We start from the raw sequence: 23,661 nt of genomic DNA on the forward strand, positions 1-23,661 counted from the left end.
GAGGAGACAGCTGTTGGCTCAGGCTCAAACATCTATAAAAAAGACGCAGTTTTGGAGTCTAAAAATGAACTAAGATGGTCAGTCGTTGTTTGCATTCAGAACACAACACACCGTCTCCCCTCCAGACTGTCAGGGAAAGGGGCAATGATTCAGTTATTTTCCTGCTGTGCCTTGGTTTCTAATGGGTTTCACTTAGAAGTGGAAGTCAAGGGTGTTTTGGGAGAACCTTAAAGTCGAACACGAGTGAGGGCAAACTACCCTGCGTGTGTTAGAAGTCCTCCCTAAAGTCCTGAATCAGCCAGTTTGACATCAACACTCCCTCTGTCATGCAACTTCACAGCAAAAGAATTAGCACTGAGGAAATTCACCCATTATCTGGCATGGTGTGACGGAGAACATGAGAAACAGCTTCCTCGAAAGAGGAAACGTCACCCCCCTTATATAAAAAGAAAAAAACCCTCATAATTCAAGGCTATAAGCCGGTTTTCAGCTGTCCACTCAACATAACAGCCCCACTGACATGTCATTGCGAATGCCTTCCCTCCCACACTGGTGTGGAAACTGCTGCTTATACCTCACAACTGTCACACAGCGAGTGGCGCTGGGTTACATCACAACCACATAACCAGACTAGGTCGCATCAAGTGTCCTAGTGAATTGCCAATTTACCTGCCAGTCTTCTACTTTTTAAAATCACATTTTTTATATATCCAATATTTAGTTATTATTAAACAATTCCTATTCATATTCCTTTAAACTTGAACTGCTGTTTGAAAATGAGCAATATATTCAGCTTCACCAACCCAAAAAAATCCTGTTTTATCAGAGGTACTTGTGTGTTCTGTCCAAAAAGTCTGACAAACTGCCTTTGTGTCATGGTAAACACACTCATGTATAATGCTTTACAGCAAGAGGAAGTTCTTCCACTGCACATTCCCAGGACAAGATAATCATGGAAAATGTATGTATGTAAAAGTACATCCGAATGAATAAAAAATGCCTTCTGTGCAGACAATACTCAATGATAAAGTGGAGCGCATGCAAAGATTTGACATGCTCAGGCGTTTCTGGATGGCTCGGAGCAGTCTTCATCACCTACCTTAATGAGAGGGTATGCCAGGGATGGCTGGTCCTCATGGGCATGGAGTCAAGTTCAGCTCAAAAGTGCTTGAACCATCTCGGAGGAGTGGCAGCAACTCAGTGTAGGATGAAGCCCAGACTTCAGCGTAGCCAGTGGGAAAGTGTTCTGATCATGGAGGCGCGGAGTGAGAGAATCCACTCAGACAGCGACAACCCGACAGCCCGACTCCAGGAGATCCAAGACAGAGAGAGACTTGCTGCTGTTGCCGTCTTATGCTGCGGGTTTGTCCTCTTCTAGTGTGCTTCCCTCCTGCTCTCTCTCTGTCTCTCTCCCTCGCTCTTCATCTCTGCTGCTCTGCCTCTCTGCATAAATCTGTCTTGCACACACACACAACTGCACCCGCTTGATCCCTCCCTCTTTTGTGTCAATACTCCGGCTATAGTATTCTGGTTGGGGGAAAAAAATTAATTTTGTGTTCATTAATTTCCCATAAAAATCCAGTCATTCATTATCTAGCTTTAAGTCTGGATCCGCGGTGCCAAGGAGGACCAATCTAATCAAGACAAGTGGTGTTGGATGAAGACAGTAGCCAAGCAGGAGTTGGTATATTGTAGCTAGAAAAGGCAATCTTTATATTGAGTGACCCTAATTTGTAGCAACCCACTGGTTTCTCCCTGAAATATCTCCTCGGACTATACAGTGTCTGTGCCATTGTTGTGTATTTTTTAGCACTGTGCAGAGGAATTCAACTATGTTTCAGAAGCCTTCTCCATGCTTGCAACACTGCGACTGTGAACTGATTTCCCGGTGAGAGTGCAATAAAGAAAGAGTCATGGATCCATTTCCTGAATAATTCCTTTAGTGTGAGCCTTATAGTGTTTCATTGTTAAATCACATTGCATTGAGTTTCTGTTTCACTTTGATAAATGGGAAGTATTTTGAGTCTGCATTTTATGAAACATCCAGTCATAACATATTAGACAAGCCAGGAGTTGCCATTTGATTCTCTGAACAATTTGTGATTGAAAGTACACAAGGGACCTGTTCACCCTGCTTTCCTCTGGACAGTTTCTGAATGTGCTGTGTTCATCAAGTGACCATACGTCTGTTGCACGCACGTGTCGAGGAGTGTGGTCCACGGTTTGGAGACAAAAGGAAGCCTGTGATCACGCTCGTTGGACACATGAGACCAGAGGATGCATGTTTTTGAAATCCATCATTCAGTTGTTAAAAACAAACACGGGGGAGAGAAAATCCCAAAAAGCATTGTTTATATAAGTCAGGAAAAAAATCGTAGCTCGTTTCCGCCCAACCAACCACAACAGAACTCAAATTCAAGCATGTAAGCATAAAACTGTAATTACTTTTTTTAGCTCAGAGGTTACTTCACAACATACGTTACGTTGTCAAACCTCAACGGTCCACGGGGGTGCTGCCCTCTGCCTTTTTTTTTTCCCTTGTTGTTATTTTATTTTATTTTAATTTTAATTTTATTATTTATTTATTTATTTTTGTCAGCACTTTATTCCAAAACACTTTCCTAGTTAGTGGGCTCTGATTTGATTTGATTCTGACTCTGATTCTGATTATTCAGTTCCATTGAATCAAGAAGAAGTAGAACTTTGTTTATTGTGTTGTCTTTTCCATATTACGTATCATAAGCAGAATTTTAAGGGGATTTTTTTTCTATATATTTTGTTACAAACCCCCCTCCGTCTGCTCATTTTGGTTTGGACTGCTTCCTGTCTTTTTCCCGCCACACACACACACACACCTGAGTCTGATTCCGTAATCATCCCACTCACTATTTGAACGCCTTTTTTCATTTTGTCACGTGTTCTCCCTGTATGTATGATCATCCGTGTTCGCCTTGACATCCAGGATGATTCCTCTCCAGACCATGGACATTTTGCCATGCGCTTTTGTTTTATGAGTTTTACTGATTGGTCTCCTTTTGTTTTCCAGTGTGTCTGTGCCGGATAAACCTGGTTCCTCTTCCCCCCCCAATCCTGTGGACTTTCCTCACTTCCCTGGATTTGTTACGTGCTCATGGACGCTTGTTGTTGTATGCCTTTTGTTGGACTCAGTCGCGCTCAAGGACGCTTGTTAATTCATTCGACTGTTTCTGCTTGATTGTTGGACTCTCCATTTCGTGTTTTCGTATTACATTTGTCTTTTCCAGCTTACTTAGTTATATATAACAGTGTTCCTGTTTCATTTCTGTATTTTTAGATCGTCCCTTCAGAGTAGAAGAGTAATTCTGTTTATTGGTTCATCTCCTTCCTGTCCAGAAGTTGAGTATTCGGTTTAGTATTTGCTGGATTTTACCCTCTGTCTCAGTCTCCTCCCTGCTGCACCTGGGTCTCCCGGCTACGTTCCTCACATATTTCTCATTTTTCTCCTGAAAGGGAAATATATTGACGAAAAAAAATTCCTTCAGATTTAAAGTGTTTTTGCCTCTAATGACAAACAATTAGCTCGATAAGCATATTTGTCAAGAGCTAAATAATTTTTTTTTCTAAACACATTTCCTTAAAACATTGTTTAAACAAGTCAGACTACGCATGTATGTGTATATATTTTGAGTTCAAAATAGCCAAAAAGTGAGCAAATTTTTACATTGTGGCTCTTTCATTTATAAAATAAATAAATAAATGAATAAATAAGTTTTTTTGTTATAAATTGTAAGATGCATTTGTCCTATTTTGAGGTGTTGAATTCTTTTTTTTTTGTCTCTAAATGAAATATGATAGGAATATTTGGCAAATTGGTTCCAGAAGAAGTTTTGTTCAGAACAGGATCATTTATATTTCCAAACGCACATTCTCGGAAATTCACTCCTGAAGCCAGCACAGATCAAGATAACCTAGAATGGAACACGGTGATTAATAGTAGCTTGATATTTTGACATTTTAAATTCTATCCTCATCTTTCTAAGACTTGTGGTGATTAAAGTGATCCGGCTGAGTAATTACCATCTAAGAATGGAAGGAAAGTGATTGAGTGTCACATGCGTGAGGACATGTTGGACTGGAACAAATCAACTTTCCCTGCTTGCTGGAGTCGTTTGGTCATATTACAGGCAGGTGCACTGATGTCGTCACGGTCAGGAGACAGGGAGATCGCCGTGATGCTGCTCCTCTGTGTGACATTTATTGCCTAACAAGAACAATGTTGCTTTAAATAGAAATGTTGTAAACAGTTTAACTATGGCCATAGGGAACCGATTCGTCATGGAAACCAGTACATTTCAAAGTGGATTTTCCCTTGTGATGCACTGCCACTCAAAAAAGGTGCGGCCAGTCGTTGCTTTCAGTCCAACAAAACTAGAAAGGGTTTATAATCTATCTGGGCTCAGTAATAAGTTTCAGCTGTGTGTGCTTGTAAATGACAAGCCTCCCACTGTGCAACTGCTTGTACTTTCGGAAACCTGTCATGAGTTAAGTTTCATTTTGCCCTCACAAAGCATCTTGTCTGGGCCGTCACATGGACCAAAATGATGAGGAACTAATTGAGCGTCACACAAAAATGATAACCTTGGACACAGTATTGGATGGGAAGAAGCTGGGGGCCACTCCAAATAAATATTGCTCTGTTTGTGTTACGGCATGCAACAACTCTCAAGCCTCAGCTCATCATGATGCTCCTGCTGTTGTCACATGCACACATTGATCCCAACGCACGCATTGTTTATTATTCAAATAGTCATGTTTGTTTCTCTGGTGCTTTTATTCTGTAATTTCCGGTTTTGTTTTGTGCTTCCGTTTCCTTGTTTTTCTCCAGCTTCCTGAGCGGCGCGGCTGGCAGCGATCTTCTAATTAAGACACTCCAGTTATCTACAGCTTGATGCCAGTTCGCATCGCCAGATGGTTGCTTCGCGTCCTCACAGTAAACTCTCCCTCTATCCTCGGCGCTCTCGTACTCCTGCTAATATTTCTATATTCCGTGCGTGCTGGATCTTCTTTCTGCCGCCTCGTTAAGGTACGTTCACACCGAACGCGACTTTTCAGTCGCGGTAGTGCCAGTCGTCAGTAGCAGGTAGCTTGCTCAGGTCGTCATTAGTTGCCACCTGCCCGGTTCGAACACGTGGCCATGTGGATGGTGGATTGAAGATGGCAGAGCTGGTGCTCGCTACTTATAAAATGAAAACACGGAAAAAGAGACGTCTCTCGTTTCGTAGCATTCGCCAGAGCCGCTCACACTGGTGAATTTAACTTCCTCCTCCAGCAGCGTCACCGGGATACGGTCGCTTCGAGCGGTACTTCAGGCAGAACCGCCGCTAGTTGGACGACCTGTTGGTCCGGATCAGTGGCCGAATACAGGACACCAAGTGCCCGCGGTCTGTCCTCGGTAAGCAACTCGATGTGTTGTTATGTACGCCGACTTGTGTCCAAGTCTTTCTGAACTGTCATCAATTCATCAACTCCGCGGTCATATCTGCTGTATACATAAAGTAATTTTCGGAGATGTGTGATCTGTCATCGCCAATAATTTGTACACGAAAACTAGAGTATTTCAAACAATATTTATATTTTCTTTGAGTCTTGTCAGTTAGCGCCACTTTGTGGTAATCAATGAATACAATTGCAACATCATTGTCCAAGGGGCTTCTTGTCTAACCTCATCGAAAGAGGAAGGGGCTCAGAGCTGAGCCTTGGTGCAGTTCCACCTCCACCTTGAACTCCTGTGTTACACCTGCAGCACACCTCACCACCGTCTTACACCTGGCATATATGTCCTGCCCTGCACCACTCCAACATACTTCTCTGCCGCTCCAGACTTCCTCATATAATACGACAACTCTTCTCTTGGCACTCTGTCGTATGCTTTATCAAGGTCCACAAAGACACAATGGAGCTCCTTCTGACCTTCTCTGTACTTCTCCATGATCATCCTCAAAGCAAACACTGCATTTATATCTGCATAGTTTGTTCTACTATAGTGCACAATATTCCTTTCTTCATAGTTTTAACTTATGGACTGGTGGAGTACTGGGCGAGATCGATGAATACTAAACAGTCTCCAGCGGATGTTTAGGTGCCCCCAGCACAACGTCTTTTATATATGTAAATACATGAACGTCTGCTAAACCCAACGCTCCATGTGGTCCATCCCCCGCCAGTGTTCCTACTTGGTTAGTGATGAATCAATTTGGAAGCTGGTCACATTTAATCTTCTTATATTGTCTTGCCTTTGTGCGACTTGTGCATTGTATTGATTACATTATTTCTTCACGCTTCCTGCTTGTGTGGCTTTTATTTGCCTCCTTCCAGCTCCAAACACATTCTGTCACCCTCTGCATTTTTCTTCTGCTCCACTTCCCCCTACATGTCATTTCACGGTGCTTCTCAAGCAAGTGTGCACTCCATTATTAGATTAGTTTTCTACCTGAAGTCTCAGAAAGAAAAGGTTTTACCAAGTCACACACTGTAGCTGGCACAAGAAACATAGGAGCTGCTCTCTGGACAGGATCGCGGCCTCCACCCGAGGTTCCCCGCAGACCTCAGAAACACCTTTGAAGTCAACCATTGGTTCACCAGTCGGGGCTCAAGTTAAGACGTGTGATTGGGAATATGAACTCTGCTTGTCGTAAAATGCAAAAATACAACTAACACTCCTGCTGTCTGGATGGATTTCAAGGTCGTCTTCTTCTTCACTGGTTTCTTGTGACACAATGCAATTTGCTTCTTCTTTGTCTGATATCTCACTGCAGTGATGTGTTCTCTATGTGTTCAGGTGCTGTCGCTGAGAACCAAGGATACCAGCCGCTCATCTGAGCTATAGTTTTACAGAAACATTCCACCTACAAAGACGGAGCAGGTTAAATCACTTTTTACACCATCAGATCACACAAATTTGTGTGTTTCATTAGCTGTGATTATAGCCTTTGAAATACATTTGATCACAACCAAGATTTGACACTGACTTTTTGGTTCCAGCAGCGAATGAGTTCTGGTCACAAACAAGTTTTTAATTCCTTGCTCCTTAAGGCCTTGTCGGTTATCAGCGCTTCGCCTTATCACTTCCATTAGTTCCATGTCTGAATGTCCGTGAATCACAGCCAGAACACACCAATTCATCATCCCATCTTTGTGGAATTGGGCTACAGCTACGTGTAATTAAAGCGCTGTTCAGGCGTTCTCCAGACGGCTGGGAGTCACACCACTCCACTACACACACGTCAAGTCGTGGAAAACACTCTGGAGCATTGCACACTTGATTAAGCTGTTTCAGCAAATGATACATTCCGACGTGCTTAAAGGGGAAATTGCTTCATTTTTATGGCACATTCCATTCCATGTCGCTTTGACTCCTGAGTCGAGCCATAGTTTCACTGGTCTATTTGAGTCATCTGCAAGTGCCTGTCTGAGAGGCTTCACAACATATCCGAGTGTGATGCATTCTTTCTCGCAAGTGTTTTCTGAGCTATTCAGATTATTACGTGCGCATTGATTATGATTCATGCCTGAGTGCACCATGAACCTCCTGGTAAAATGTGTTAAAGAATTTGCAATCTGTTGGTGTTTAGACTGGCTCAGTAATGGCTGCAGTGTTTGACGCTCTATTTTCTAATAGGCACACCATTGAAATCAATGAGAGGATGCGGGGTGAGAAAGCTTTTCAAAAAAGTATGAGATGTTTGGGGGAGACTGTGCCTCAAATTAGGTAGCGGTAGTCGGCAGTGATTTGTCATGTAACCTATTGGAAACTGAAGGGAATTTAATCACAGTACGGTTGCTGATCCACCTCTCCTTCTATTATCCACCCACTCCTTCATTAATGGTTATATCCCTGAGCTCAATGTTAAACTGGCTCTTTCGATGTTTCATCTGACTCCAATTTTTTTCCAAAGTCTTAAGGGGTCAATAAGGTTTTTAGATATGAGAGCAAATGTGTCTCACAACCAGTCACACGCTCTGTAATATGTGACACGCTGTGTCTCGTCCTCTATTCATAGAGTGAAACATTGAAATGATACACTGTAGTCTGGCACATCCTCGTGACCCACCTGACTGGTCTGTATGACCTTCCTTATGTGACAAGAGGTGTCCTGGGCTCTGCACCTGCAGCCTTGGACAGAACTAGGGTGAGGACTCCAATGCCAATAGAAGAAATGCTGACAGATCCCTACTGAAGGGCACAAAAATAGAGTTTCTGCTTCAGTGGTCGCCCAAGAGCACCGCTAGAGTCTGACACATCATCTAAGTGCATGAACAAAGATCACAAAAATAGTTGGAAGAAAACCCTTGTGTTAGAAGGATTTAAACGTTACATTTTTCTGCTTTTAAAACTGCTTTTGTTTCAGAACATAGTAGTTTCAACAGTCTAGTTTACATGACCGATAGACAGCAAATGAAATGTATTATCTGCAGTCATTCCTGGATTGTTTCTCTTCAGTGAACTACACAGTTCAAAGTGAAGCGTAAACTGCAGTAGACTTCTGAGAATTACGAGGGCATCAAAATCAATGTCATGAAGTCTCCGCCGCGGTGACTCAGCTTTCAAGTGATCCAAAACCATGGTGTTTGCGAGTGCACAATAGAGGAATTTTTCAGACAAAAAAATCAGTTATTTATACCATTTAGTTGCTTCAATCTGTTGCTGTGCATTTTGGTACCTGAAGTACCTCAGGCCAGATATGGGTGAAACACCAAGTCGTAGAGAGACTGAAGTAAACAAGGTAAGATGCTGGCCACGGTTTGATTTCCGACCAGGGCTGTGGGACAGTTAGGTTTCACGATGATCTCAGTGAGCAAGCATGAAATATATAAGGGGGAAAAACGCCCGCAAATGTCCTGGGACAACAGTGACGGGATCAGCGAGAGTTGCAGGCCGATGTTTATTAGATTTTATGCTTCATGAGACAGCTGCAAGTCCAACTGCAGCGGAAGCAGCTCGATTCATCTCACCCTCATTCTCTCTGTCACTCTGCCCTCATCTCGTTGTCCCTTCCTCTCTGCGTCCCGTCGACACATCTGTCACTTCAGCTCTTTTAACTTCTCCTCTTGACGACTTCCATTGATCTATATCATCACTCGTTACGCTTTTTCAGCTCTTCTCCGATGACATTTTTTTTCAATTCTGTTCTCTATCCTATCACTGCTTCACCTCATTCCACTGAATAATTCTGAGCCTTCTAGTATGAGACGCACACATCGCGCCATCTTCACGCCGACAAGGGTCTGCCAAATATTAACATGGCTGAAATAGACATGTTTCTCGATGCTATTTATACTTACATAATTCTCATGTTACATAACCTGTTTAAAAATACAATACAAAATACATTTTCTTAAACATTCACTTTGTTTTGGTTAAAAAAAAAACAGCTAAAATTTCAAAAATTAAATAATTATATCCAAGACATTGCATGGTTACAATTATTCAGAATTTCCTTTATATTTCCACTGAACTGTATGGCTTTAAAGCAGCTACTAAAAGTATGACACTTGAATCTACGATAATAATCTAAAAAATAACTTAGCAAATTTTATATATTCATTATTTTTCGGTGGAAAGCTCAAACCATTTGAAATGCCAGATTTAATAATTTAACGGTTTAGTAGTAATAATTTAAAATGTAGTAATTGCATGAAACACTAAGCAAAGGTGTTGTCAATGAACTGAATGGTGCCTCAGGTGGACTCCAAAGTGAGTCCCACTCTGTGTTAGATGAGAGGATCCGTAATCCGTAGGGCACAGCAATGGAGGACACGAGGTCTGCGTGTTTCAGGACTCTATGTGGTTTTTTTTTCATGACTCAGGTGGTCATTTCTGTGATGTGTCCACTTGAAACAAACACCACCTGATGTACAATTATTTCCTGCCAGTTACTGTGGCAAAAAAACACATTCCAGTCCTGTGAAAAAAAAAAAGTCAGCCTGAAGGCATCTCTTTAATAAACCACTCACAGAAGGGACGATGTGTTCCAGTGATTAAGATAACTTAGCAATACTGTAGATGTACTTCAACTGCTCATAAATGTCTGTGTACTTGGTTGCACCTCTTAGCACGTGTGACTGCCTCAATGTGGCATGGCATGGAGGCATCAGCCTGTGGCACTGCTCAGGTGTGAAGAAGCCCACGTTGCTCTGACCGCAGCTTTCAGGTCGTCCGTGCTGTTGGTTCAGGCGCCTAGTCTTTCTCTTGGCCCAATCGAGCTCAGTAACACTGTGGTCCAGTCTTTGGTTCCGTCTGTGGTGTGGCAGGTGCCATGTCTTGCTGGAAAATTTCCTGGTTGATGTTGGTGTTGACTGCAGGCTTCAGAAAACCCAGTGGAGCAGCAAGAGCTAATGATTTTTCAGTCTATTATGTCTATTATGGATTCTGTGCCTCTCATTCCGCCGTCCTTGCTTGAAGACCAGTGTGATGCCACAGTCGGTGATGATGCTATGTCTTCAGCAGGTGCTGGTCCACTTAGTTTTCTGAAGCTCATAGTAAACATAATGTCCACTAGGAGATCGCCGAGCACTTCCTGCTTCCATCTGCTGACAAGCTTAATGGAGATGCTGACTTCATTTTCCTGCCAGACGTGGCACCTGCCAACCTGCAGAAGGTGCTAAAGATTGGACCTCAGTGATACTGAACTTGATTGAGCAGCAAACTCTCCATACCTGGACCTCAGAGAGAACCTGTGGGGCGTTGCCATGACGACAATGAGACACAAGGTGATGCCTTCATGTCATGCTGCAGTGATGCAGTAACTCCTGCTGAAGAGGTCCAACCTGAGTGCAGAGGAAAATATTCTAAAGCCTGAGGTTTCTGTTTAAAACATGTTTGGTGTTTCCATTCTTGATCTTGTGAGACCTTTCCTGGTGCCTGAACCAGCTTCTGGTACCTTCAGCAGTGCTACGTCCTGCTGGAAAATGAGGGTAGCATCTCGTACTAGATGCCTACTTTCAGAAAACTCAGTAGCAAGGCAGCACAAATCATCGCTGGTGCTGGATTACAGAGTCTACCCTAACATTTACCTGCATGAGTTCATGCTTCAGGACATGCACCTGGAATATCCTGAGTAAGCTCTTCAGAACGCAAGTTATCTGCTGATGAACCTATTTGAACAGTGGGAACAGCCAAAACACAGAATCCCAGGAACTGGACAGCGAGTCTCCGAACTCTCCAACATTGTGTTTTTAAATGGGACAAGTCACATTGAGACTCATAAAAGCACTAGGCGCTTCAAGCATTGCTGGTCTTTAGTCCTGATCAATGGTCCTTCTGATGCGCAAATATTAGCCTGATATTTGGAAGGCCACAGGAATGAGGAAAAGCCAGGACAGCCTGGCACTCTAGAGGTCACGCCGCAGGTCATGATGAGACATTCGTCCTTGGTAAATCACCACCAGTTAAGAAAATGGAACCATTTACATTCAAAGAGGTTCAATTTCGACACAAGTAGCTGCCAATGCGGGGGCACGGTGTGGCCGCGCAGGATATTAAAGACGGGGATTTGAAATGATTTTTGCGCGGCACTGGCCGGGATGAGCTCGATAAAAGATTCGGGTCACGCAAGGCAATATAGTGACATGATCATTCTCTTATAGGACGGCACAATGTGGAGATGTCCTTTATTGCGTTGATATTCCGATGAAGATATGTGAGGATTAACACAGAGACAAGTGAACTAGTGGGTCCAAAACAAGAAGCAAAACAAGTTCAACATTGAATAACAAGATTTTTTTTTTCTCCAGATAATCATCTGATTTATATAGTGAATTCTCACTCATGTCTGCAACAGTTAAAGCTGCCTTTTGTTGTAAGTGGGAAGGTGTTATGTCCAGACTATTTCAGATTTCAGATTCTTTCCAAGTCCCTGCGTGTAGTTCCCAGTCCGTGTTCTGCTTCCGGCGCTTTCTGTTGTTATTTGTCTGTCTGTTTATTGTTTTATTCATCGATTAAGTTCTTTAATCTACTCTCCTCTCCCGTGCCTTCTGTCGACCAGCACTTCCTGCACTTGGATTCCTCCTTGAGAAACCATGACAGAAGGCAGAGCTTGGAATGACGTCACTGCGTTCACTACTGAGTTCAGCACGTTCTAGTTACCAAAGGAAGACACTTTATAAACAGTGTCACAGGCATCGACTAGGCTAGCAGTAGCCACTGTTAGCACGATCTACATTGTAGTTTGCATATGCAACATGAACATTTAAAATTTTAAAATTAAATAATCAAAGTTGAATTTACGCATTACTACAAGAGGTCCCTCGCTGTTGACACTCTGAGCAGCCATCTTGGATAGATAATCCTCCCACCTTCTGAATGGGAACTCCGACATCGGGTCGGAGCTAGGAGTTTCCCAGTTACGGAGGACAAGTGGTACGCAGCATAAACTTCCTCCTACAAGGCCATCTTCATAGCCATGACTTTTGAAAGTGAGGGCCCAGATTCCGGGGGCTTGACCTTGACAGGTGCCCAAAGCATGCTTCACTGAGTGGGGATTTAGTCTTTAACGCATCACGATTCCAGAAAAAACAAGCTAGGTAATCCTGTCGCTCTCTTCCGTACTGATCACATATGTCACACATATTGTCGACTTTTTCGATGAAAAAATGCGGCTCAGTTCCTTTCTAAAGCCTGTCACTCTGAGAAGAATCGCAATTCTTCTCAGAGTGAAGAATTATGATCTTCACTCTCTTAACAGGGATGTGTGGGCAGATGTGATGAATCAGCCTTGATAATTGCTGCAACTTGATGGAAGGATGGCGTCTCCAAAAAAAAAAAAAAAATCCAGAGTATATCAGAGGGACAGCTCGAAAACTCAAGTATGATCTGCTTGATGAAGTCACATGGCCTCCCAACATGCATGACTTTCCTAGTCAGTGATCCTGGGTGTCATTGGTCATGCTGGCTACGCAGGAGCTAAATGTGTGTTGTCGTGCTAAAGACAGTAGCCCAGTTGTTTCTCTGATGGGTGTGGAGACCCTCAAGCTCAGTCCCTCCAAATCAAACTCATTCTCAGGTGTGACTTTGATTTTCTTCACCAGAATATCTGAAGCCACTGATGCCACTGATCTAGGAATCATGGGAATGTTTCTCGGTTCCTCTTCAGAGGGAGCGGGACCTCCGACCCAAAGGTCAGCGTTTATTTCCGAAAAAGGTCAGTCAAGACGTTCAGGCGCCTTAATATGACAGTCCTTTGATCTCCATCTTTGTATTTTCCAGACCCATCAAGGAGAACACCTGCCCATTTCATTGTCCCTACATTGGGTGTAACTGCTGATCACGAAACTGAAGGTAAGTCAATGTGGTTTGACTTTAGTCAGTGGACTGGAGTCCAGTAGTGATACTAATGCCTGCCACAACTCATCAGAGATCCACAGCACATGCGGCGCCCTCATCTCCTTAAACCATCAAGATTGTGTGACCGTTCATTTGTGTAAGATAATGCTAAATAAAGCCTCGGTCTTCAAGCTTCCAATTACAAGAGTGATTCTAGAAAGAGGGGAACTCCTCTGGGCACTGCTGTCAAGCCTAACCGAGTATTTACAACACGAACATAAGGACTGTAACGTGAAAGTGTTAGTTGCGCTGCCGCTTGGAACAATTAATAAAACGCTTGTTTGCGTCAACAATAGGATGTTGTTAGCATTAGCCCAGCGGCGGGTTTGGACCTACTATAAATCATTTTCTCAAAATCCCCTTCCTTCACAGAGTACTGCAGACATGCAATAAATACAGGCTTGTAATTACTCATCCTGGAAACATAAACAGAATGCGAGAGAGTCCCGCTAACTGTTTTCCTTGGTTATCAATCAGATCAGGTTGGACAGAGCGCAAGCCGTCTGCGTAATGTTTGAACCATTTATCTGCTCATCACTGTACTTATTACTGCATGAGGCAAATTACTCTCTAACGACTATTTCAAGAGCTTTTTTTCTCCTAAATGTCGGACGATTCCTGCCTTGCTCATGGGTACCCAACACTGAAGCAGCTTTAAATGTTTTTTTTTCTTCACGCTATATTAAGTGTACTTAAATCCTTTTTAATAATTACAGAAATTCCTTTTTTTCCGAGCACATTTTGGGAAACTGGTATTGTTTTTCTTCACGTTTCAGAGATGCTGAGCCAGAATAGCAATCAATTTTCTTATTAAAGTATCTGTATGAAAGGAAACCAATAGCCCTGTTAAAAAAAGACTTTCTGGAATAAAAGTAAAACTATTTATGTACTTTTAATACATTTGAATGGATGCTACAGACTAGCATTGCAATTAAAATTCTGGCTTTCTGTGATTTCTAAGATGAGAAATCTGATCTCACACGCTGCCCAAGCTTTAGTTTTTAACAGGGTAAAGCATTAAAATACTTGAATGTTTTGAACAGGGAAGAAGTTAAGACATATGGGGAGTGTTTTTTTAAATCATACATGATTAGATTTATATATTTTAGAGGCGTCCCATTCATTAATTATGACAATATATATATATATATATATATATATATATATATATATATATATAGAGAGAGAGAGAGAGAGAGAGAGAGAGAGAGAGAGAGAGAGCAACAATTGCTTTTTATTTTATTTCAAAAATACATGTCATTAATGCCGTTTTTCTTCAGTCCAGACTGTATCTCTGAGCGTTGTCACCAAATGACCAAATTGCTATCAAAGTGAGATGCCAGAAGCTCCAGGAGGCGACACCAGCAGAGACTGTCACATGACCTTGCTGAGGCATTGGAGCAGCTCCAATGGCTTCTCAGGCTTCGCCAGAGTTAGTATTGGTGTCAGACCATGTGATCATCACATGATGATGCATGATTTTCATCAGTGTCGTTGCAGGTCTTTCCTCAAATGGTTTAAACAATGACATTAAATATGAGTGAGTCCTACTTTGGATCAAGAAGCAGGAGAGGCATGCAACAACGTACTTTTTCTTTTAGTCTGGTTGTCTTGACTGAGTTGATTCTTCATCTGCTGGTTCATCTCTAAGTGTTCTAAACCACACGCATGAAGGAAGCAAGTGTTAATAGTTCCAGATCCATTAAGCCATGTTAGTTCATTAGTCCTCTTCCTCCACTGCAGTGGTTTGTCAGCACAGATGTGACGGGTCCTGGCAGAGGACAGGGCTGCGTCTGATTCAGCATTTAAATGGCAGCTGCAGATGTGTCACTGATGTTTGCGCCCGCCAGTGAAGGATTTTCCATTACTTCTCCTAAATTTATGTGGACGTAAACTCAGTGTTGGGTTTCATATTTGTGTCATAAGCCGGAGCTGAATGAGATGAGATGAGAGTATCATGCACTACATACACTACGGCAGGCGGTTGTGGCTCCCCGGACAGTACGGGGAATGAAAGTGGAGTGAATGATAACGTGAACACATGCATGAGGTGAACAAAGGAGGAAGTGTAAGAGCAGCGCAAGCGGGAGCACCAGAGGGGGGTGAGCAGGTAGACATAGGGGTGTTACTGAAGGTTGACCAGGTGGTGGGAGAAAGGAAAGAGGGTGATCATGAAAAAATATATCTGAAAACAGAAGGTGAGCAGGGCGTACTAGAGGGTACTTTGGTGGCGTTGGGGGGGAGGAAAATGAACAGTAACATAACAGACATGACAGTGACCGTACAGATGGAGGAAGATGTAGAATGTGCCTCTACAGTAAGGTTTCACAAGAGTCAAGTCTCTCCGACATATATTTGTCGCCACCTTGTGGCCATTGGCACTATGAACAGCACGTTCAAGGGCTGAATTAAAACTCTGGAGGTCAAAATGGACTAAGAAGAAACCGAACTCTGACACTCTGGGAAAATAAAATACGTAAAAAGGGGCGAAAATTATAAGAATTGTTCTTCCCTTAGATCACGTTGAGATTGAATAGCAGTTGTACTGTGTTCACTGTTGGATTGAAAAAAAACCCAAAATATATCAACAACTGCACAATGCTATAAAGCAGAAGATGGTGACCATGTGCTGTAGTGTAAACAAAATACACGCATGTGCACTTATGATAATCACACAGCAACACTTGAGCGAGGTGTGATAAGGTGAACACAATTGTTATTGAATCTATTTTGTGGAATCGTTTGTTGTGCCACAGCAGGGCGCTATAAGAAAAAATATGAAGATAAAATTTGCGGGAAGGTAGAAATTGTGTTTCCTAATTTTAATGTTGGCCAGTCAATACGCCGAGAGTGGTCCTCCAAGACCCACCTCCGCGGGAAATCTCAGCCAATCTGCATCAAGCCTCCACCACCTTCAGCTCACCTAGTTCGCGTTTGCGCATTAGTCTCTTGGTTTTGAAACTGCCGCAACCCCTGTTTGTTGGGACTAATTTTTGGGATCCAGCGTTACTTCCTGCCTCTCTTTTGACTGACTTCTGGACCTTTTTCTTCATGTGTCTCACCTGACTGAGGCGAGCACACTAGAACTCCTATAATTTAAGCTACATACATTGTCTGGTCAAACTTTTCTAATTGTGTTTGAAGCTGCTGCGTGTCTGAGTGAAGCCGAACAAAGCCTCCTGAGCCACATAAAGTTGGTTCATGTTCCTCAAAATAACTCATCACAAACTCTGTCGACTCGCAACACTTGGCACGAACGTCCAACCAGTACCGACGCAAGTGAAATATCAAATGAAGCTTCATTTGTCGTTGGTCACGTGATGTTAGGGTGTCATTGGTGTCAATCCTTCTTCATCCTGTTTGTGTACCTGCTGGAAGATGTTAACTAGTCTCACTCAACAGCAGCTACCGAAGTAGCTCACCAGACTTCCTTGGAGACCAACGGATCTACGAGTCTGGTTCCTGAGAGACCATCTGGACCAACACTCCCCTGCCTCTGGACCACCAAGCTCTGACGGTCACACCAGACAACTCACCTCATGCTGGGTTTATCTTTAGAATTCCTCACTGATTCTTCGTGTGAGGCTAAGAAGTGCTGCTCTCTAGCGCCCTCTAGAGCCTTCATGGAAACATCTCGGATCTGGAGGTTCTTCTCTCCAACATCCCAGGAATCAACACTCCACTTGTTCTCCTCTGTGATTCAAACACAGGTCAGTCCACCTTTAACTCTCCTTCCTTCCTTTCATGGAGCGACACCGATGAAGTGAAGGTGACCCTCCACAGCTCTCAGCTGGGATCTGGTCAATCTGTTGCTCCAGTTGAGTATCTGGCTTCAAACTTGTATTGAGGTGGTAGTAAAGTATAAGTACTGAAGCAAGTATCCTTCAACCTGCAGGCTTAAGAGCACGCTGGAAGAACCCAACCCCGATGCTGTTCAGGATCCACTGTGGATTGATCCTTCACACACTACATACCAGTGTAGTAGCAGCAGACTGGTCTCTCCATCTTCTGTCATTGCAGATGACCAGGTTGAAGTCCCGCTGACCAAAGAGGAAACCATGCCTCTTGCAGGCTGATGCTTGTGGACTTCCTGGACCATCTTCACCGTCTTCGGAGTCAAAACCAAGTGCATTGAAGACGCCTGGTTGCATGTCATGGAAATGTTTCAGTGAGAAGATCATGTTCTCCTGCTACTCCAATGCTTGAACTCCATAACTGCTGACGAACATGGTGCGGGGAGATGACTTGACTGGTTAACTCGCCCACTGACTGGAATTAAAGAGGTCTCCAAGTCTGCAGTGACGTGGAGCCACATGGGGCAATATTTTCTGTTCATTTCCAGTGTGAAACGATCATTTGAGCTTCAACCTGATCTGCCATTTCCAGGAGTTCTTGGTCATTGGTCTGTCATGCCATTCATGAGGAGTTAGGAGCACTGAGATGGAGTCAGTTGGAAACGAAGCTCACCTGCTAATCCTGCTCACTGACTTTCTTCCACAGTGAAGTCTGATGTTTCAAATTTCACATTTCAAATACTTCATCTTCAGCATCCTTTGTTCCTTCAGTGTTCCTACAGGAGCCTGGAAAGGAGGAACGCACAGGGGAAAGTGATCCATGCGCTGTTATCCGACATGGGCCACGAACTCACGGAACCATGCCAGATTCCGGAGCGGGTGGTGAGTTTCTTCTTGTCACTGTACACCAGTGAGCACGCTCAGAGGCCCACACCACTGGGGGGTTCTGTCAAGAACTGCCTCAAGTGTCTGCGGAGCAGAACTCCGACCTTGAGTGACCCCTCCGGATGGAAGAACTGGAAGCCATCCTGCAGAACATGTAGGCCGGGCGGGCTCCTGGTATTGATGGACTCACCGCCGAATTTTACAGGGCCTTCTGGGACGTCCTAGCACCAGACATCTTGGAGGTTCTGAATGAGCGTCTGGCCTCTGGTTCCTTACCAGTGTCCTGCAGGAGGGCGGTGCTTGCCCTTCTCCTGAAGAAGGGCAACCGGCAGGGCATCAGGAACTAGCGGTCCGTGTCGGTGCTGTGTGCGGATTACAGACTCCTGTCCAAGGTCCAAGCCTCCAGGCTGGGGGGGACTCATGGAGCATATTATCCACAGGCACATGTAGGTCAATGGTGGACAATATCCACCTAATTCGGGATGTTTAAGATGCCTCTGTTGTATAGTGATATTGAGAACGTCCTGAAGATCAAAAGATCAGTCTGTGTGCTCCTTTTTGACTGTGTAGAGGGGTCCGCCAGGGCTGTGCTCCGTCGGGGATGCTCTATGCACCCTCCCTTGAACCCCTCCTTCCCAAGATATGCTTGTGCCTCCAAGGTGCTGTGTTACCGGGTTTTAATGAAGACAGATCATCAACGTAAGCAGATAAAAATCTGCTTACGTTGATGAGTGGCGTGGCGGTCTCCCAGTTCTCCCCCCAAATGTCCAGTCGGGCAGAGATGGTTTTAAATATTTCAGAGTGTTTTTAGGAAACAAAAATATAGTAAAAAAGAACTGGGAGAACGTCACAGAAAAGCTAGACGCAAAAATGTAGGCCCAGAGAATCTTGGCGCTCTGGATCAGGAGGATCACAGGGAAGGAAAAGCACCTCCTCAATGACTATAATGAACGAAGAACTCGGACTGAGCAGCAGAGCCTCCACTGTGTGGTCCAAGAAACTAGGAGATGGATGTAGCCCACAGTGGAGGGTACTATAAGCCCCCCATGAGGAAACAGACAGATGACCTCCAGTGGAGAATTTTACACGGTGCAATTGCTTCTAATGCTTTTATCTCTGTTATTAATTCTACTGCTCTTAATGATTGCCCTTTTTGCCACCAAGGAGAGACTGTGTATCATGTTTTAATAGAGTGCGAGAGACTCAGGAGTTTCTTCGCTCTTTCAAAACATGTTTTTAGTCACTTTAATGTAAACATTATTGAGGGGTGTTTTTATCATGGGAGCAGGGTACAGAGCAAAAAAGAAAAAGAAAATTTTCAACTGTTAAGTTTTATTTCCGGAAAGGCAAAAATGGCAATTTATGAAAGCAGAAAAAAAACTGAGAACAGGGAAGATCAGGAGGCCAAGGCAATATGGCTCATTGACATCAGGCAAGGCTTTGGCGGGAGTACAAGTTTTATAAACATGCAATTGATTTTCATGGTTTTAAATCGACATGCAATATTGAAAATGAATTGCATTTTGCACATTTTTAAAATAATTTGATTTTAATGTGAATGATGACGCTTTGATCCAGCAGGGGAAACAAAATCTGCCGTCATAGACTGAAATCCCTTCCTCACCAACTGCAGTCTTCTGGTGAGGTGTTCTGGTCCTGGCCATGATGAACACCACAGTCCTGATGGTTTCTCTTGCTTAATTTTGGTTCCAGGTTTGACTCCTGCCATCTTCACGTGGTCTTGAACTCACCAGTTTTAGGAGGCTGATTTCTTCCACCAAGAACTCAAGTAGACTGACGCCTCTTCTGTTGTTGAATCCCCTCTGTCTCTGCACCCTGTTGTGTCCTGCTCCTGTGGACTGTCAGGATTTCCTAAATCCGACTCTGTATTTTCCTCCTGAGAAGGATCAGGATGCTGGAAGGGGGCAGTGATGGTGAGTCCATCCTAGCTTCATCCACTATTCTCTCTCATGTTCCTCAATATTTGGAGAGTGGTCCACAAAAAGCTCGCTGCCGTCGCTCCTCTCACGCCTCTTTGTCGTTACAGAGGAACATGTGGACCCAAATGGAGTCTTGTTTGACTGGCAGCTTCAGCAGCAGCTACTGTTTCAATAAAGTACTTTGATTCTGAGGTGCACATGTCTCTTACTGTGGTGAAATGTACTGGAGTAAAAATCCTCACTGAAGTTGCTTCTGTACTCCAGTACTGTTGTTTCACACCTGGTTCTACAGAGTTGGTCACACTGTTGGTCCTCCTGAGGTACTTCTACTGTGATCTATCCAGAGAGCATAGAAGATACCAGATCAGTCTGTAGATGTTCTGAACATGACCTACATGGTATGTTCATCTATAGCAATGTCTTGTGTTGAAGTGTAAAACTCATTTCAAACCACAATAATCGTTTAAAAACCATTTCTCATTGTCACATCACTTTGTCTCTTCTATACCCAGTGATTCATTACTGTGTATCATTGAATCAAAGGTTTAGGGCCCAAATAATGAGTCTTGTTGAACTCCACTGTCACGGTTCTGGTGCTGCTCCGTCTGCTTCTAAGGTTGCTCTGTTCCTCTTCAGTCACAGCAGTTTTCAACACAACACACTCATGAGGTAGTCTTTCTGAGACTTGGAGCAACATTGAAGAACATTCACTCCCTTCATCGTCTCAGGTGTTCACAGTAGTTTTCAAAACACTAACAAGTCACTGTCTTGCTCTGAAGACTTGATACTGCATTCAACATTTCTCTCCTCCACAGTCTCAGTCACACACCTCCATATCATCAACAAACATCATAGTCCATGAGAATCCTCTCTAACCTCATCACCACAGCAAACACAAGCTGAGCTCTGGTCTCTCTCACCTCACCTCTCTGACTGCTGATATAGACTTTCTGTACAATGATAACTGCTGCTGCTCTCTGACCTCTATTCACTCTTTAGCATTTGATCACAGTGAATTGGGCATCTTTTTTCCCGTCCCCATCACAAAATCATCAGCAAACATGTGACATCTCTCTGGGCCCATCCCTCACCATAGCACAAAACAGCTGAGCTCTGCTCTCGCCTTTGTCCTCATCCATTGTTTAATACTCAAACTGTACTTTCTTCCATTCCTTTCTAGTTTTGAGTCATGACTTATTTCAGGGTGTAAAGTCCTCCATTTCTGAAACAATACTTTGTGACATGCTGCAACGTAGGCTGAAATAAATCTAAAGACAAGAGTCTCCTGTCGATACAAATCTGTCTGCCGAATATAGTCACCTTCCTTTGTTGCTGTTTATTATTGAGGCTTTTGAGTTGAGTGTGCCTGTTTATTTCATCTTCTGCTAGGCTTCACCACAGGGATTCTCAGTCAGTTTTCTTTTGAGAAATGTAATCTGCTTTTATTTTATTAAACGATTCTGATTTTTTTTCTGCCCTTATGTTTGAGTCATGACTTCTTTTTTTCCATTTTGGGTGCTTGTGTTGATATCCACTTCTTGTCTTTTTTTTGCCCCCCTTCACCTATATTTGATCTGTTCTTCGTAGAGTAGTTGACATGGTTTCTTTAATCTCCTCTGACCAGTTTGGTTTTATGCCTTGGGGTGAAATAAATTGTCTTGTGTCATTGCTTCTTCAGTCTTTGACCGTTGTGATTCTGTGTCTCTACAAATGCCACTGAGGTGGCAGAAGAGACGCAGGACATCATAAGTGAATAAATAAAAGCAGACAGCAGTAAGGTTTCCGCCGGTCAGAGTGTCCAGACCGATTGCTCTGGAGGAAGCTTCTGATCAGAGTTCCGTATCATGAACGGAACACACAGTTCCATGGCAGCTGAGGTAAGTTTAGCGCCCGGCTTTTACAGTGCCCAGTTTCTGCCCGAGGACTTTCCTGCCCAAGCGAAGTGCTCCGCTCGCCACCAAGCATCGAGTCTCTGTACTCGGAACTTCAGATGTTTTTGCAGGACAAAGGCGGGTCTGCAACTTTATACCTCGGCTTGCGGATGAAGGCCGAGATTGTGTCTCCCACGGCCAGGAGGATGTCGGGGCCAACAACGCGTTGTTGCACCACGGAAGTCCGTTGAACCGTGACGCATGGCAAGTGGTGAGTGACTCCTCTTTTCCTTCACATTTATGTGAATCCATGGTATATGCTGGCACTGCGAATAAACTAGAAAGGAAGAAGCCCTTTCCAGCATGAACCTCCACTGTGGAATCGTGTGGACTGGTTGATGATGGAAATTCCATCCAGAACCCTCCCTCTGTCGAACTTCGCGCAGATATGGGAGGATCGGTGCCTGGCTTTATCCAGGTGGATAAAACGAATACTAAAGGGGGGGTATGCACTCCAGTTCAAATGTCAACCCACTCAGTTCAACAGGGTTTTAATGACCCAGCTGGAGACAGAATAAGTACAGAGGGACGTTTTAGGGACAGTTACTCGACCCCAATCTGAAGTAGATGGGACCTGAAATTTAACTGCCCGAAGAAGCATTAGGAGCTGACGAGAACAAGCAAAATACTGAAAATTAGCATGTGTTCAGAGGTCAACCCTTAGAGGGCGGATTCTACACAGCCTTGTGCATCTCAGAGGTCCTCTGACATCCATCACAGAAGCCACAGATAGATGAAAGGTGGACTTGTGTAGAAGCAATACAGTACAGTACAGTAGGTGGCTCTCCTCACTCCACATGAATGTCGTCACAGACCCACAACATCCAAGAACTTCTGGAAAAGGCACAATAGGTTGAAGCTCAAATGAACAGAGAAAAGGTGGATCCATGTCACTGTCACTCTCTACGCTCCATGGTCATCAGCAGTAATGGAGTTCAAGTACTGAAGATTCAAGGGAACAGGATCTTCTCACTCAAAGGTGCTGAAATATGCGATGATATGCAACCAGGCATCCTAAATGCACTCGATTCTGGTCCAGGAGATGGAGGAGATGTCCAGAAAAGCCTGCAAGAGGCATGGTTTCCCCTCGGTTTGGTCAGATGAACTTTGACCTGGGCATCTGCAATGGGAGAGACCAGTGTGCAACTATGACAGTGGTATGTAGTGTGTGAACGCTCAAACCACAGTGGGCTCTTCCCGCGTGCTCTTGAGTCTGCAGGTTGAAGGATACTTGCTTCAGTAGTTTTACTTTACTACCACCTCAATACACACAATACAATTGAAGTCAGATACTCAACTGGAATAGCAGATGGAACACTTCACTGCAGCTGTCCAAAGAAAAGCAGTTGGTTTGTTCGATCCAAGAGAGTTTGAGGAAAGGAAGGAGAGTGAAACTCACCTGGACAGGTGGACTCACCTGTATTGGAGAAGAGAGAAGAACCTCCACTGGATCTGGGACATTATCCTGAAGGCTCTAGAAAACAGCACAGGTTAGCTTCACAGGAAGAATCAGTGAGGAATTCCAAAGATAAACTCAACACGAGGCAAGTTGTCTGGCGTGACCATCAGAGCTTGGTGGTCCAGAGGAAGGGGAGAGTTGGTTCAGTTGGTCACTCAGGAAGCAGACTGGCCGCTCCGTCGGCCTCCAATGACGTCTGGTGAGCTTGGTAGCTGCTGTAGAGTAGAGTCAGGAAGTAAAGTTGGATCCCAAAAAAATCAGCCCCAACAAAAAGGGGTTGCAGCAGTTTCAA

General features: G+C 43.8%; 1 protein-coding gene across 2 annotated transcripts in view; it reads right to left on the reverse strand.

The window, feature by feature from the left end:
- opn7b (opsin 7, group member b) overlaps positions 1–1,413 on the reverse strand; it is a 28,084-nt gene extending 26,671 nt beyond the window's left edge. For both annotated transcript variants that reach the window (XM_053849351.1, XM_053849349.1), the window contains exon 1: positions 1,100–1,413. The gene's annotated coding sequence lies outside the window, so the exon portion shown is untranslated. The remainder of the gene's footprint in view (positions 1–1,099) is intronic.
- Between the last annotated feature and the right edge of the window lie 22,248 nt (positions 1,414–23,661).

Source organism: Synchiropus splendidus, chromosome 18 (assembly GCF_027744825.2).
Source record: "Synchiropus splendidus isolate RoL2022-P1 chromosome 18, RoL_Sspl_1.0, whole genome shotgun sequence".
Classification (NCBI taxonomy): domain Eukaryota; kingdom Metazoa; phylum Chordata; class Actinopteri; order Syngnathiformes; family Callionymidae; genus Synchiropus; species Synchiropus splendidus.